The following is a 14,423-nucleotide window of genomic DNA, read 5'->3' as shown; positions in this document are numbered from 1 at the left end:
TGCAACACACCACCCGACGGAAAGGCGCCTGAGTGCTCACCCTGGAGCCCCACCCCCAGCAGGTCTGACTCCTTCTGGCCCAGCACCACCGCCTCCTGCTGGGGTCTCTGCGAACCTCCCACGGGCCTGCCCTCCCCTCTCCCCTCGATGGCCTTGCCCTACACGGGGCTCCTGTCCAAACCAGCACTGCCTGTCCCGCTCTGGCCAGTGACTCGTCTCCCTGTCCTGGCTGCTGTGGCTACGCAGGCCCGCACCCTCCCTCTCCTCCTCTGGCTCCTCTGCCCCAATGCCACCACCCGCCAGGGCCTCCCGGACCCTCCTGGACCCCGGGCAGTTCAGGGGTGCAGAGCAGATGCCGGGGCCAGGCTCCTGTTCGCAATCCCAGTTCTGCCCTTCGCCAGCCATGGGATCTGGTCCCCCTGTGTCCCCACAGGGCTCTGTGAGACTAAAGGGATCCAACACAGAGCGCTCAGGTCGGGACGGCTGAGGCGGCTCCCTACGTGGGGGGACCCGGGATCCGTGAAGGAAGGATGCACCCTGTTCCTGCCACCCCCTCACCCTGGGCCTAGATGCCAGCCCGGTGCACTGCGGGCCGCCAGATGTGGGGCGGGTGGGCAGATGCCCAGTACCCAGCGCTGCTGCTGCATGGTCCAGGGAGCAGAAAATGGGCAGGACACAGCACACCGGCCTCCTCCGAGCACAAGGACAGACGGACACAGCTCTCTGCAGGGATGTGCTGGGGCTGCCATCAGGACCCTCGGCCTGGCCTCTGCCCTGCCTCCCTCTTCTGACCAATCACCAAATACCCCACACCCACGGCTGAGCAGGAAGCCGGCCCCCGCAGCAAACACAGGACACAACCCCATCGTGGGGTGAGCACCCACTGGCTGCAAGGCAGAGCCGGGGTGGGGTGGGGTGGGTCCCAGACTGCGTGGCTAAGCTCTGAGCCCAGGGCCTGGCCCGGCACACGCTCACCGAATGCCAGCGTTCACCCCAGGCCACAGGGAGTCCCAAGGTGTGGAAACACTTGGGACCCCAGCAGGGTCTGTGAGGTCTAGAGGCGACACATGCAAAAGGTGCTGGATGCCCCACGGCCTGGGGGACGGCACGTGGCAATGGGACCTCCCCCTCTCTGCAAACAGGAATGTTGCCCCCAGCACCTCCACTGGAACGAGGCGGGGGGGCCCCCATGCACTCAAAGCCCTGCAGGAACATGCAGATGACCGCAGGGGTCACAGTGTCCCCCGTCAGGCGGTGCCACACAGCACCCCCACGGCGGAGGCAGGCACCTGGCTTGCCCTCTGTCCCCGGCAGCCTGGGCACCAGCTCAACAGGGAGGAAGGAAGGAAGGGCAGCTAGAGCGTGAGAGGTTGGGGGGCACCCCCCTCCCCAAGCCCCTTCCATCCCAGGAGCCAGGATCCATCTCCTGGGAAGGGCTGCGTGGCTGGGGAGGAGATTGGCAAGGGACAGCCGGGGCGCTCGGGCATGACCCTCTCTGGTGGGACATACACTCGCACAGGTCACCCCGCGCTGTGCCCTCTGGGATGGCGGGCGGAGTAAAGGGGCCCCGCAGTTCCCTCCTGGGGCACAGCCTTCACTCCTTCACACGGAGCCCAGACCTCAGGGCCGGCACGTCCGGGGCGAGCGGAGCCGCAGCGAGAGCCTGGCCTTGCCTCTCCCGCAATCCTGCAGACCCGACAGCGACCCCGAGGAAACCAGACCCCGGCTGAGCATGGACGGGAATGCAGAAGGCCCCACGCCGCCTCGGGACGCTCCCACGAGGGGCAGGAAGATGATGGACGTCCCCAGCACTCAGGGCCTCACACCCACAGCATACAGGCCCCAAGGCTGCTTTCTCCCTTTCTGCCGGCGGTTCTGAATGGTGGATTTTTTTTTTCTTTTTAAGAACGTGTTACTTTTGCAAAAAGAAAGAAGTGTAAAGGGATTTCTCTTTTGGAAAAATGTACAAACATGGCCAAGCATGACACTGCCCCAGAGTCTGGGGACAGGCCAGGCAGCCCCGTGTGCTCCGTCCAGGGGAAATCCGGGGGCCGCGACGACCCCGAAGTCTTGGCTGGACCTCGGCAGGGCCACCGGCGGGAGGCGCAGTCGGCCACCCCCGTGTCGCCCGGAGGGCCGAGAAATCCCCCCAGCGCCCACCTGTCGGGGCAGCAGAGGGACGAGGATGGATGCCAAGGGTGCCGCCCAGCTCCCCGCCGCCAGCAGCTGTGCTGTCCGTCAGCCTCCCGGTCTGGGCGGGGGTCAGGGCCACATTCTGAGACCGGAAGGCACAGGCTGCTTCCAGAGAGAAGCTGGAACTTAAACAGTCTACCAGCTGACCCTCTCACAGGGCTCAGCCCTGAACCGCCATCAGTAACGGACAAGAGTTGTGGAGGGACATGGGGGTTTGAAGCAACAGGAAGGGGAGACTGCGGGGGAGTCCCCCACTAGCCGTGCCCAGGGTCCCCCGGCCGCACAGGAACAGACTCTCACCGTGCTTCCTGGAGAAGCACCAAGAAATGCACTGGGTGGTCGGCCACGGCCAGGAGCCCTTCAAACCTCTGCTGAGGGTGAGACGCCACGTGGTGCTATGAGGTCAATGACCAGGCCCATCGCACAGATGACAGAGCTGAGGCCCCTCCATCCCCGGGCTACTTCCTGAGCCTGCCCACATGGAGATTCTGGGACATAAGCCCAGGACCCCGTGCCTCCCCGACCTGGCTCCTGGCATCACGGGTGACACAGGGTGAGAGGAGGAGCCGGGCAGCTAAGGAACAAGATGACCCCACTGCAACCAACGGCAAGGCCACCTGGCGAGCCCTGGGGGCAGGCACAGGCCAGCAGTGCCCCTCCAAGTCCCTGGCCTGATCCTAACTTCCGGCCAGAGATGCAAAGAGGGCCCCAGACACGAGGAGCACGCAGAAGGGCAGCGGGGAGCGCCCCCTTGGTGCTGCCACACCGGGGTCCAATGCCAGCTCCCCTCCTGGCTGAGCCCCAGCAGCATGGCCATCGGCTGTCTAGTGCCCCCAATGCAGCCCCACGGATGGAGGCACGGCTCCCCACCCACGAGGACGTGGGAGGCCAGGGACATCACGGAGAGTGGTTAGAGAGCTGGGTGACACTGGCCCCTCGGGTGGAAAAACGGAGGTGCCTGTGGTTCCCAAGCCACGCAGGGAGGGGCCACAGCAAAGGGACAGAGCCCGAGGGTCCCTGGATACCCACCTCTGCATGCCATGAAGACACCATGAGGTTACACTTGCGATGGACCCAGCCTATGCAATGGGATGGACCCGTTTAAAACACAAACGCAGCTTCCCACTTCTCCCAGCCGCCACGTCCCGGCGCACCAGGAGCAACCCGTCACCCTCCTCCCGACCCCACGTGGTCCTGGCAGGGAACCACAGGCCACCCAGCTGAGCCGCCCTGGCCGGAGCCGGCAAGCTGCGCAGGAGACGACGAAGGTGCAGACGGAGGCGGCCTGTCCATCGGAGAGCAAGGGAGCCAGCTGCTCCTCCCCACAGCTCCCCCCGGGCCGGTCCCCTCCCGGCGGGCGCTGGGCCCTCGCGGGAACGCAGGCCATGCCAGGCCCCACCCAGGAGAGAGGCCTGGTCACCCTGCCCAGCAGGCCTCACCAGCCGGGGACCCAAAGTTGCCATGGGGGCCGCCAGACCTCGTCCTCGAGGGAATCCCAGGGGGGTGCCCACGGGCCCCCAAATCAAGGGAAACAAGGCAGATTCAGAGTGGGGGGTGGGTACCAGAAGGGTCCGGCCCGTTCCCATGTTCCAAGCCATTGAGGCTGGGCGGAGACACCACGAGGGGCCACAGAAGGAGCAGACAGAAGGTCCGGCTGGGACCCCACCCCGGGTTCCCTGGTCAGCCCGTGGCACCCAGAGCTCACAGGTGGCGTGCCAGCTCAGGCTCTCACCACATTGTCGAGCTGCCCCCTGGGGGCGGGAGCAAAGCCCCCACAGACGCCCACCCTCCTGGGACAGCCCGTGAGCCCCGGGAACACCTGACATCCCCTCTCCAGCACTCGGACACGAGAAGGCATCGCCCACCAGGAACGGGGGGAGCAAACACCGCCCCCCGGCCTCGTGGGACAGGCCAGAGCCTGACAGCCGCTCTCCCCGAGCCAGGTGTGTCCTGAGTGAACCTTTCGGGTCTCAGAACCCAGCCAGTGCACCATTCCGTGGGGTGAGGGGAGGGGGTCTCCCAGAGACACCCCCAGCCCCCTGGGTCTGAGATAACATACCAAATCAGACACGACATTCTGCAGGGAAACATACAAATGTTCAGTCTACGAGTAAATAAGGACCACAGACAGCCTTGTATCAGCTGTCAAGGGTCAGCTTTCATTGCAAAAGAATCAGGAGAAAAGCTCACCCCTCCCCGTGTAGCGTCGGGCCCCCCAGGGGTGCCTGACTCACCTGATCCCTGAGTCACCCAACTCAGGAAGGCCGGTGGGTCTGAGCAGGGCGAGAGGGAAGGCGGGGCAGGCGAGGTGGTGGCTCCCGACCCCAGCGCCTGTGCCCTGGGCCAGTTTGTGAGAAGCACCTGCCGGGCAGTGAGGCAACGCCGTCTCTCGGACCATCTCTGGGATCCAACGTCAAGCTCTGGGGGTGACAGTGGTGCTGTGGCTTTTTATAACTCTTAAAGAGCCCTTGTCCTTTAGACGTGGGTACCAAACGTCTTACGAAGGAAATGTGCCTGGAGCTTGCTTCGTGAAAACGGGGAGGTGGGAAGGGGGCTGAAATGAGCGGGGGTCTGGAGGGGACAGGACGGAACAGGGGTGCTCGTGGCAGAAGCTGAGTACTCTGGGAGCCTTTGCTGTCTCTCGACTGGCCACACTGGAAAGCCCCTGCCCCACCACAAGAAGAGGGTGATGCCCCCTTTCCCTGGGTGCTCAGGACCCTGCATTGCCCACCACCACGGCAACAGCGAGATTTGGGGGACATGACCCTACTCCTCGTGCCACACACCCCCCCCCCACCTGGCAGGGCAAAGGACTACAGGTGAGGGGGTGGGGGGAGATGGACCCAGGCAGGATAACCCGGGACCGGGTGGGGCAGTGCAGGTGACAGAGCCCAGCGCCCTAAACCCAGACGTATAAAACCCGCAAGTTACCAAGTCTCCCCTTCACCACCCCCAAGCCCCCAGCGGGACGGGGTTGTCTCATCTCCTGCGGGCAAAGACGTGCAGCCTGATCTCACCGGCGTCACAGCCCACCGGGCCCGCTCCACACCGGCCGAGCTGGAAACCAGCCTTCTAGGAGGTGGGGTTCGGAAAGGAGCCTTGAGGATCCGCTGGCCCGGCCGGTGGTGCGCACTGCGCGGGGACACCCGGGCCGAGGGCAGGAACGGGGCCCCACCCCTCAGAGGGGAAACCGAGGCCCAGAGAATCTCCCCCACCCCCACCTCCCGGGGCTGCCCGACGGGGTGGGAGGCGGAACCACAAACGGGGCGAAGGTCAGAGTGAAAACAACCTTCCCTCGAAACCACCCAGAGAGGAAATGCTCAGACCACAAAAGCCCTTGAACAGCAAGAGAAAACCCAGAGACGGGGCTTCTGGTGGGATCCTGAGGAAGCGTCCAGAAAGCCAAACGGCTGGCCAGCGGCAGGCGGGGGACACAGGCCAGTCACCCCACCCTCCAGAGTCACACACTCGCCACTCCGTGAGGGACTCACGGGAGCTGGACACACCCGGCTGCAGACCGGGGCAGGCGGACCCGGAGGTCATGGCCATCTCCCCGCCCCTGGACTCATCCTCTGGGACCCATCTCATTCCTCCTTGGGGAACTGGAATCGGAAATAAAGTGCAGAGAAGCGGCCCCTGTAGGCTCGCTCAGCCCAGAGGGACACATCAGAAGAGCCTGGACACCAGGGCTATTCAGGGTCCTGGACAAACAAGGAGAGAGTGGGGACCTCTGTCCAGGTGCCACTGTGGGAAACACCCTGAAAACGCAGCGGCAGCAGCTCCGGCCCTCCCGCCACAGACAGGACCACAGCAGGCAGAGGAGGGCACTCCTGGGCAGCCTGGACCCCGACAGGTGTCGAGGGGATGCTAGATGGAGGATGCCGGACAGAAGGGCAGAAAGAGCCTCACTCACCAGCATCAGGGGAAGGGCCTCCAGCCACGGGGCGGGGATGAGGCCGGGGTCAGAGGAGGAAGCAGGTGGAGGGGGTCCTCGGGAGGCTCCTAGGTTGGAGGGCGTTGGGCCTGAAGGGGGAAGTCCTGAGCCACATTCAGGAAGGAGGGGAGGCTTATAGGGGGTGTTGACGTTCAGAGGGGTGATCAGAGGTAGAAAAAAGCCAGGGAGTGACTCCACCATCCTGGGGGGGGGGGGGCAGGGCCTGTGCTCCCTCCGCCTTCCCTCTCGCCCTGCTCAGACCCACCGGCCTTCCTTAGTCGGGTGACTCAGGGATCAGGTGAGTCAGGCACCCCTGGGGGGCCCGACGCTACACGGCCCTGACTCCCTGGGCCCCATCCTGGCGTCAGTGTGGGTCACGTGGGCTCCACTTTCCAGGTGGGGGGGCAGAGGCTCAGAGATCAAGGGGCACAAGGCCATCCAGTCAGAAGCAGAGCCAGGCTGTGAGCAACGCCGTCCCCCCAACCCCAAAGACTCCTCCACCTGACCTCCCTGGTGGCACGGTGGTTAAGAATCCGCCTGCCAATGCAGAGGACACGGGTTCGAGCCCTGGTCCGGGAAGATCCCACATGCCGCGGAGTAACTAAGCCTGTGCACCGCAACTACTGAAGCTCGCGCTCTAGAGCCCGTGAGCCACAACTACTGAAGCCCGTGTGCCTAGAGCCCGAGCTCTGCAACAAGAGAAGCCACCGCAATGAGAAGCCCACGCACCACAACGAAGAGTAGCCCCCGCTCGCTGCAGCTAGAGAAGGCCACGCGCAGCAACGAAGACCCAATGCAGACAAAATTAAAATAAATAAGTAAATAAATTAAAAAAAAAAAAAAAAAGAATCCGCCTGCCAATGCAGGGGACGTGGGTTCGAGCCCTGGTCCGGGAAGATCCCACGTGCCGCGAAGCAACTAAGCCCGTGCATCACAACTACTGAGTCTGTGCTCTAGAGCCCGCGTGCCACAACTACTGAGCCCGCGTGCCACAACTACTGAGCCCACATGCCACAACTACAGAGCCCGCATACCAGAACTACGGAGCCTGTGCTCTAGAGCCCACGAGTCACAACTACTGAAGCCCGCGCGCCTAGCGACCATGCTCCGCAACAGGAGAAGCCACCGCGAAGAGAAGCCCGCGCGGGGCAACGAAGACCCAACGCAGCCAAAAATAAATAAATAAAACAAATAAATTCATTAAAAACAAACACTCCCTCGCTGCCTCCCGGAGCTCCTGCAACAATCCCGCAGAGACGGGGGGCGGCGAGCTGCAGGAAGGGGCAAGGCCCGCGCCCCAGCTCCTTTGCCCCCGGGCAGCCGGGCCTCAGGAAACAGGATCCGTGCGGGCAGAGTCGGCTTCAGTGACAGACGGAGCCCACTGCCTCCTCCCGTGGGGCCCCAGGGGACGTTAGGTGGGCGAGCGGGGGTCCTCCGCACACTGGGCCCTGCTGGCCACCACCCCCTGCCCACCCCCTGCCCGAAGGGGCTCTGCCTGGAGCGCCTTGGCCCCAACCAGGGCCCCAAGCCCACCGTTGGTCTGGATCACTTCTGCTCCCCACCGGCAAGGGACCCCATCGGTCTCACGGAACGTCTGCAGCACCCCGAGGCCTATGGGGTCTCCTGAGGCACCCTGCCTGGCCCACTGAGGGGCCAGCAGCCATGGTCCCCCTTCCTGACGCCACCATGTCCTCTCGGCTCCGCACCCCCGGCACCCAAGCACCTAAGGCTCCTTCTCGATCCAGTTTTCCCTGATGCCCCACGTTTCTCCCCAGCCCGCCAGCCCCCCTCGGGGAAGCCAGCCTCTGAAGGTTTCCTTTCTGGCCAGAACGTCGGCAGCCTCACCGTGGACCCGAGATACCGGCTCTGGTGGGCGTCGCCAGCCCTGCTGAGGGGGGCTCACTGCTCACGGCGGGGGTCCGGCCAGCCGCCCCCGCCCCACCTCTGTGAGGCTCTGTCTCCTCCCACCTTTCAACCAACCTACCCAAAAGAAAAACCAACTGAAAAACCACAAGACGCTGCTGTACCAGCGGTGTGTGATGTGTGTGTGTGTGTCGGGGTGGGGGGCGTGTAAAGCTCCATGGGGCTTCTGGGAGGGGGGTGAGGGACCCACCACTCGAAGGGGAAGGTCCTCAGGGGACACAGTGAGTGAGGACAGCGTGACTGGCACCACACTTTGTCTTGGAGAGGGAAAGGGGGGACCATCCTCTCTGCTAGGGGTCAGGCGGTCACATGCACTTACGGGGGGACCCGGCCCTGCGAGCACCAAGGCTCGGCATGCTGTCGTCACCCACGGGGGGTGTTCTGTGCCCGTCCCAACAGAACACCCCCCATTCAACACCCCACGCGTATGCATTAGCAACCCCGAAAACCCCGAGCCAGGCACTGTATCCCAGACCAGACCGAGGAAATGGCTGTCCCCCCAGGTCCCTCTCAACCTGAGACCCCAGGGAGAAGCCCTCAGAAGGAAGCTCTGACCCCATCACCCCACCTAACAGAGGGCACATGAGGCGGAGAGGGCCTGGGAGGCCACGGAGCCCAGAGGCACAGCGGCAGGCAAGCAGACTGGGAGCCCCCGACCACTGCCGGATCCTGATGTCGAGGGGCAGCCAGCCCTCCCCACCCGTCACCCTAGCTGCCCCTCGGGGTCAGCGGCAGGAAGGGCAGCCCGCCGGCGCCAGCCCAGAGCGGGGCCGAGGATAGGATGGTGCAGCCTCGGTAAACCAGGGTCCGAGTTAGGCTCTCACCTCCCCGACCCTGCCCAACACAAACACATTCCCCGGGTGCCCACGCCTTTCCAGAACAGCAGGTGCTCCCACGGGAGGGCTGTCCGGAGCCTGGGAGCCCCGGAGAGGGACCGGCACCCATTCCGGCAACCAGCACCAGGCTTAGCTCAGGCTCCCAAAGGCTGGGCACCCTGGCCCGCCGTCGCTGGAACGTTTCCCACAGCCCGGGTGCTCGCAACTTAGCGCATCCTGCAGCCAGCCCCTCCCGGCCTGCGGGGCGTGGGGGGGGGTCTGTCATCCCAGGGGACAGTCACACGGTCACTGGTGTCTCCCCACCCCAGACCTACGACAGCCTGGTGGCAGCTAAGACAACAGAGCACAGGGTGGGTGTGCGCCTTATCTGGGGTGCACAGCCAGCAGGGCCCCAGCTCTTAACAAGCAGCCTCCAGCACCAGGCTGGCACCACCACGGCTCTGCCCGACAGCGCAAGCGGGCTTGGAGCTGGGCAGCACCCCGTTCCTGCCCTTCCTTTCCCTTTGCTCCCAAGTTTCATCCCTGAGACACCGTCAGGCCAGGCTGCCCCCAAGCTCCGCCTCCTCCTGATAACGCGTCACGAGGGTCCCGCCACACGACGCGCATTCGGCCTCACAGGAGGCGAGGCCGGTCCTGCCCCCGCGTACCGGGGACCTCGGCGGGGACCCCGGAGCCCCAGATCCTCACCATGGTTTGACACCTGTGACACAGGTACCCCCAGCCCCCCCGAACACCCTCCGGATCACACTCCTGAACATCACTGTGGAAACGCTGCCACACGGGTCACCGAGCCCAGCTTCCAGCACTGGCAGAAAAATGCCACTGGGGCACCTGAAGGCCCCCCACCACGCATCCCAAGTGGCAGTTCCCAAGCAGCGGCGAAAGGACTCTCCCAGGCACCTCGTGACCTTCCGGTGCACTCTCCCAGTACTGCAGCAGGAAGGGAGGGGGGCTTCCCCCCAAGTGCACCTGCCGGTTCTAACTCGAGGTCATAAAGGCCCTAAAAAGGGAGTTAGGTCGAGAACTGATTCTCCTGTGGGATAGTTAAAACCTGGCAAAAGAAATTAACGCTCACCCACAGCACTGACACAGCAGAGCCTCGGGCCTCTGGACAGACACCCCCACACAGGTAACCGTCATCTCCGCTCCAGATCCAGAAAGCGACGCTTTGCCTTTAAGAGGCCCGTGCTTCTCAGAGGCAGGACCACAGGCACCCGGAGCAGGGGTGCAGGTGCCAAAGGGATTCACAATGGGCGGGGCGGGGTGGCTGAGGAGGTGCAACAAGCCACTCACCGCCCGGGCACCTACCAGCAGCCCCGAGCCAAGCACAATGGGCAGTGCGCGCTGCTCTGACACCTGCCGCAACCAGGGGGCAGAGCCTCGGGTGGGACGGCGGGCAGGCTCCCAAGCAGGGGCTCCCCTGACAAGTTCCCAGCAGGCAGGAATACGGCCAGCAGGACGCTGCTTTCTGCTACAATTCACTAAAGTCTCCTTCGGAAGCAAGGAATGCTGACTAGATACTGCCCTGCTAATGCAGGGTCTGTGGGCCCTGCCTGGGGGCTCTGTCGCTTTACAGCTAGACCATCACGTGGGGAGACGGGAAAGGCGGACCAGGCTACTCACTCACCCACCCACACGACCGCCCCGAAAATCCAGCGACCTGCAGAGAGGCTTGAAGCAAGCGGCCAGATGCAGCCGCTCGCTGGGGGGCGGTGGACCCCCCCCCCACTCCCGACCCGGCCCAGCTCCCCCTGGACCCACTGGATGAGAGCCGCTCTCCCGAGGAGAATAGGACCCACCAGCGGCAGACGGAGAGCCGCCGTCCGTCCAGGCAGACGCTGGAGCCGGCCCGCTGGTCCCGAAACAACCACTCCACTCGGGGCCGCGGCCAGCACTCCCCAGGGAAAGCTCTGCCGCCGAGAACCAGGAAATGGCCGTGCGCCTCGCCGCTTGCCCGGCGCAGGGCTCGGGCAGCTGGCAACTCGCCAGCCTGGAGGAAGAGGGCGCAGGAACAGCCGCCGGCTGCGGCGGGCGGTAGGCGGTTCGCTTTTTACCCCGCCACCCCCCCCCCCCCGCCCACTTTCACTTTCTGCCCGTGACCGCTCTGCTGGGCCAGGAAGGCAGGAGCAGAATATTTACAAATCCTCTCCCTTTATTCAGAGCTCACTTCCCAAACACGCGCGGGCTGTGGTGGAGAGAAAGCAATTACTCCACTTTCTAAAAACAAAACAAAAATTGACCTGGTGCTGCCCGTCCCTCCTCCCCGGACGTCCCCGTGGCAGGGCTGGGACTGGATCGAAGCTTCTGAGAAGCTGCTTGGGGCGGGATTCCAGAGTCCTGGGGCCCCCGAGGTTACCAGAAAGGTCAAAGCGAAATGGCCCACACCGCCCGCCCCAGATGCCGTGTGCCCTATCTCTCCCGATCTGTAACCACCAGCACACATCAAGGCCTCAAGACAGAAAAGGGCAAACACAGAGCTTTATTTGCAAATGAGAGGCCGCACTCAGGGCTGCCAGAGGACGGAGGGAGGGATAGGGGAGGGAGAGAGAGGGAGGGAGGGAGGGAGGGAAGGAAGGAGGTCCCTAACTCCTGAAGACTCAGCCTTGCACGGGTTCAGGCCTTTTCTTGTTACCCTTGAAAGCCAACTACTCCCCCAGAAGACATGCCGCCCAGGCGACTTTGCGTAGATTTCAGGATCTCCCCAGGGCCACTCCATGGACCCAGGAAAAGAACCCCTATTTTAAAGAAAGAGTCAGGAAGAAGGCCTACAACAGCAGGATTAAAAAAGAAAAACAAACAAAAAAAACTTTCTTCTACGTCTTCACTTGGGGGGGGCACGAGGAGGAGGGGCCAGAGCGACTCCTTCATTTACTTGCCTTCCGCCCTCCAGCCAGTTTGCTCACTGATACCCAATGCCACCTCCCCATTAACTCTGCAGCCACAACCCAGGGAACACACGGGGGCAGCCCCAGTTATGCACTTTTGGGTAGAAAGCTTTCAGCCAAAATGAAGGATCACAGGATGGTCAGGGACTGGGCCCAATGGCGGGAACCCTCAGGATGGACCACGGGACCGCCCCACGTGGGTCTCCAGGCGGACCGGTTCCGTACCCCCACTTTCATCTTTCCAAAACTGCCCCCTGGCCCCGAGGGAAAGGAGGCGGCCCAAGACCTCCACCCCGACCTGCCCCCGGATGAGCAACCGGTGGAGGAAGAGGACTCCCCCTGGCCCCAGCTTTATTCACGGGGAGCCCACGAGGACCGGGGGGCCGTGTGAGGTTTGGGGTGAGTACTTCTCCCCGATGAGCTTGTGCCGTGCTGTCAGGCCGCGGCCCACCCTGAGTGGGAAGGAGGGCACGCACCCCCGTTCCTCCCGCAACTCAACCTCGCCCGGATTAAGCGCTTTTCGGGCTGATTTCAAAACGGGAACTGGGTCTCCTCTTGGCCGCGCTGCAACGACCCAGCAACTCCAAAGGGCTCAAAGTCAGCTCGGGCCCCTAACTCTGGAGAAAGCGGCCTCCACGCCACGCCGCCCGCTCCCGGGCCCGGCCTCGCCCCCCGCCCCGGCCGCGGCGACGGCCCCCGCGCGAGACCCGCGGCCAGGAGCCAGGGCGGGCGGGACGGGCGCGGGGAAAGGGGCGCGGGGAAAGTGGCGCCGAAGCGCACCTTCCCCTCCACGTCCGCCCCGATCCCCCCTTCGAAAGATGGCGGGCGGAGGAAAGGGGGAAAAAAATCCTTTCCGTGAGGGAGGGCGCGCGGGAGATCGCTGGCGCGGGGCGCGCGGGCCGTGCCAACTCCGGGCTGCGCGCCCCGGCCGCGGCGACGCCCCCGAGCCCGGGACGCGGGCGGCCGGGAGGGCGCGGGCGGAGGGGAGGGGGCCCGCGCCGCCGCCGCCGCCGCCGTCGCGACCCCGGGCCGCCGCCGCGCTTTGTTGCATCGTGGCCGCGCACAAAGGCGGAGGCGGCGACGGCGTCCCGGGCGCCCGGCTCCCCGGACGCGCCGGCGGCCTGCGCGGGGCGTACGGGGCCGCGCTCCCCGCCCCGCCCGGCCCGCCGCCACCCGCGCCGCCCGCCGCCCCGCGCGCGCAAGGAAGCAAGAGAAAGGCGTACTTGGCCTCGGCGGCTCCTGCGGCCGTCCCCTCCCGGCCCGCGCGGCCGGCTCCTCTTTGGCTCGCCGGCCCCGGCAGCATAATAGACGCGCCGGAGCCGAGCAGGGCTCATGCGCTGCGCCGCGGCGCCTGGCGGGAGTCGTAGTCCGCGGCCGGGCCCGCGCCGGGGCCGCCCAGGAGAGGCCATGGCGCGCGGACTACATGTCCCGGCCCCGCCGGCGCCGCGCCCCGCCCCGCCCCGCCCCGCGCGCCCCCGCCCGCCGCCCGCCCCGCCGACCCGGCCGCGAGCGGGCCCGGGCCGGGGGGCGCGCGGGGGCGGGGCGCGGCGCCGGCGGCGACTCGGGGACCCGGCGCGGCCCTCCCGCGCGCCCTCCCGCGCAAGGAACGTGCGCCTCTGGGCGTATTTCCTGCTGTTTGGGGAGGCGCGCAAAAGGCGGGAGAGCGGCCAGCGCTCGCCCGCCGCTGCCGCCCGCACCGGAGGACCCCGGAGTCCGGGGGGGCCGCCCTCGAACCTCGGGCTCGCATGGTCTGGGCGGCGCGTACCTGCCGGGCGCCCATGTTTGTAAACAAACCGCGTGCCTAATTAGCTTGGCGGGGGCGCGCGCAGGAGGGTAGGGGCGGGGCGTCGCGTCGGCGCGCGCGCAGGGGCGGCCCCGCCCGGGGAGGAGTCTCGCTCGGTCGCGCCCCTATCTACCTACCTCCCCCAACCCCCCACCTCCCGTTCCCACATCAGGCCAGGGCCTGGGCCCCCGAGTTCGCTGTCACGGGAGCGGGCGCCAAGTCCCAGTAGCTGGCGAGGAGCAGGGGATGTTCCCGACTCTTCCCGGAGACCTGGCCCCCCAGCCTCTTTTCCCATCTGCCCAGTGAGGGGCAGGAATGAGATCAAAGGTCCCTAGCCTGAGGTTCCAGCAGTGGGCCACAAAGGTAAAAACTGGGGACTCTGGTCCTTTTTCTGTATTCTTGAAAGGTTCAGCTCGTGGACACGTTTCAGATCTTATTTTCAGTGGCAGTTCCTCCTGTGTATACATTAAGTTTTTATCCAGCTGTTACTTAAGGTGGACGCACGTTGTGTATATTAAACCCCCATAAAAAGTCAAAAACAAAACAAGTTTTCCTTGGTACCCACTGAACCTGCCAACTACAAGGTCGAGTTTCCTCGTGTGGGCTGAACCCCTCCCAAGCCCCTGGGGTAACTGGGTTTATTTTAGGTTGCGCAAGAGGGCTACTACCGCAAACACACACGTCTTTATAACATTAAAGTGAATGACGACTCGGCTGAGCCCATGCAGCCCCACACCCACCCAGGACAGGCCTTCTGTGCCCGGCTTACAGGTGAGGCAACTCTGGGAGGTGGGTGAAGTGGCCCTGGGTCACAGAGAGCTGAGATGCCAAAGCCTTGCGTCCTGGGAAACACAACTTGTAGGAGAGGC

At 64.9% G+C, this 14,423-nt stretch overlaps 1 protein-coding gene across 1 annotated transcript in view; it reads right to left on the bottom strand.

Moving 5' to 3' along the window:
- The window catches only part of BRD3 (bromodomain containing 3), a 32,864-nt gene extending 19,815 nt beyond the window's left edge, over positions 1–13,049 (bottom strand). The window contains exon 1 of the mRNA XM_065879787.1: positions 12,995–13,049. The gene's annotated coding sequence lies outside the window, so the exon portion shown is untranslated. The remainder of the gene's footprint in view (positions 1–12,994) is intronic.
- Positions 13,050–14,423: the final 1,374 nt, after the last annotated feature.

The sequence above is a fragment of the Phocoena phocoena genome, chromosome 6 (genome assembly GCF_963924675.1).
Source record: "Phocoena phocoena chromosome 6, mPhoPho1.1, whole genome shotgun sequence".
NCBI classification, from domain to species: domain Eukaryota; kingdom Metazoa; phylum Chordata; class Mammalia; order Artiodactyla; family Phocoenidae; genus Phocoena; species Phocoena phocoena.
This window is presented reverse-complemented; position numbering and strand designations above follow the sequence as displayed.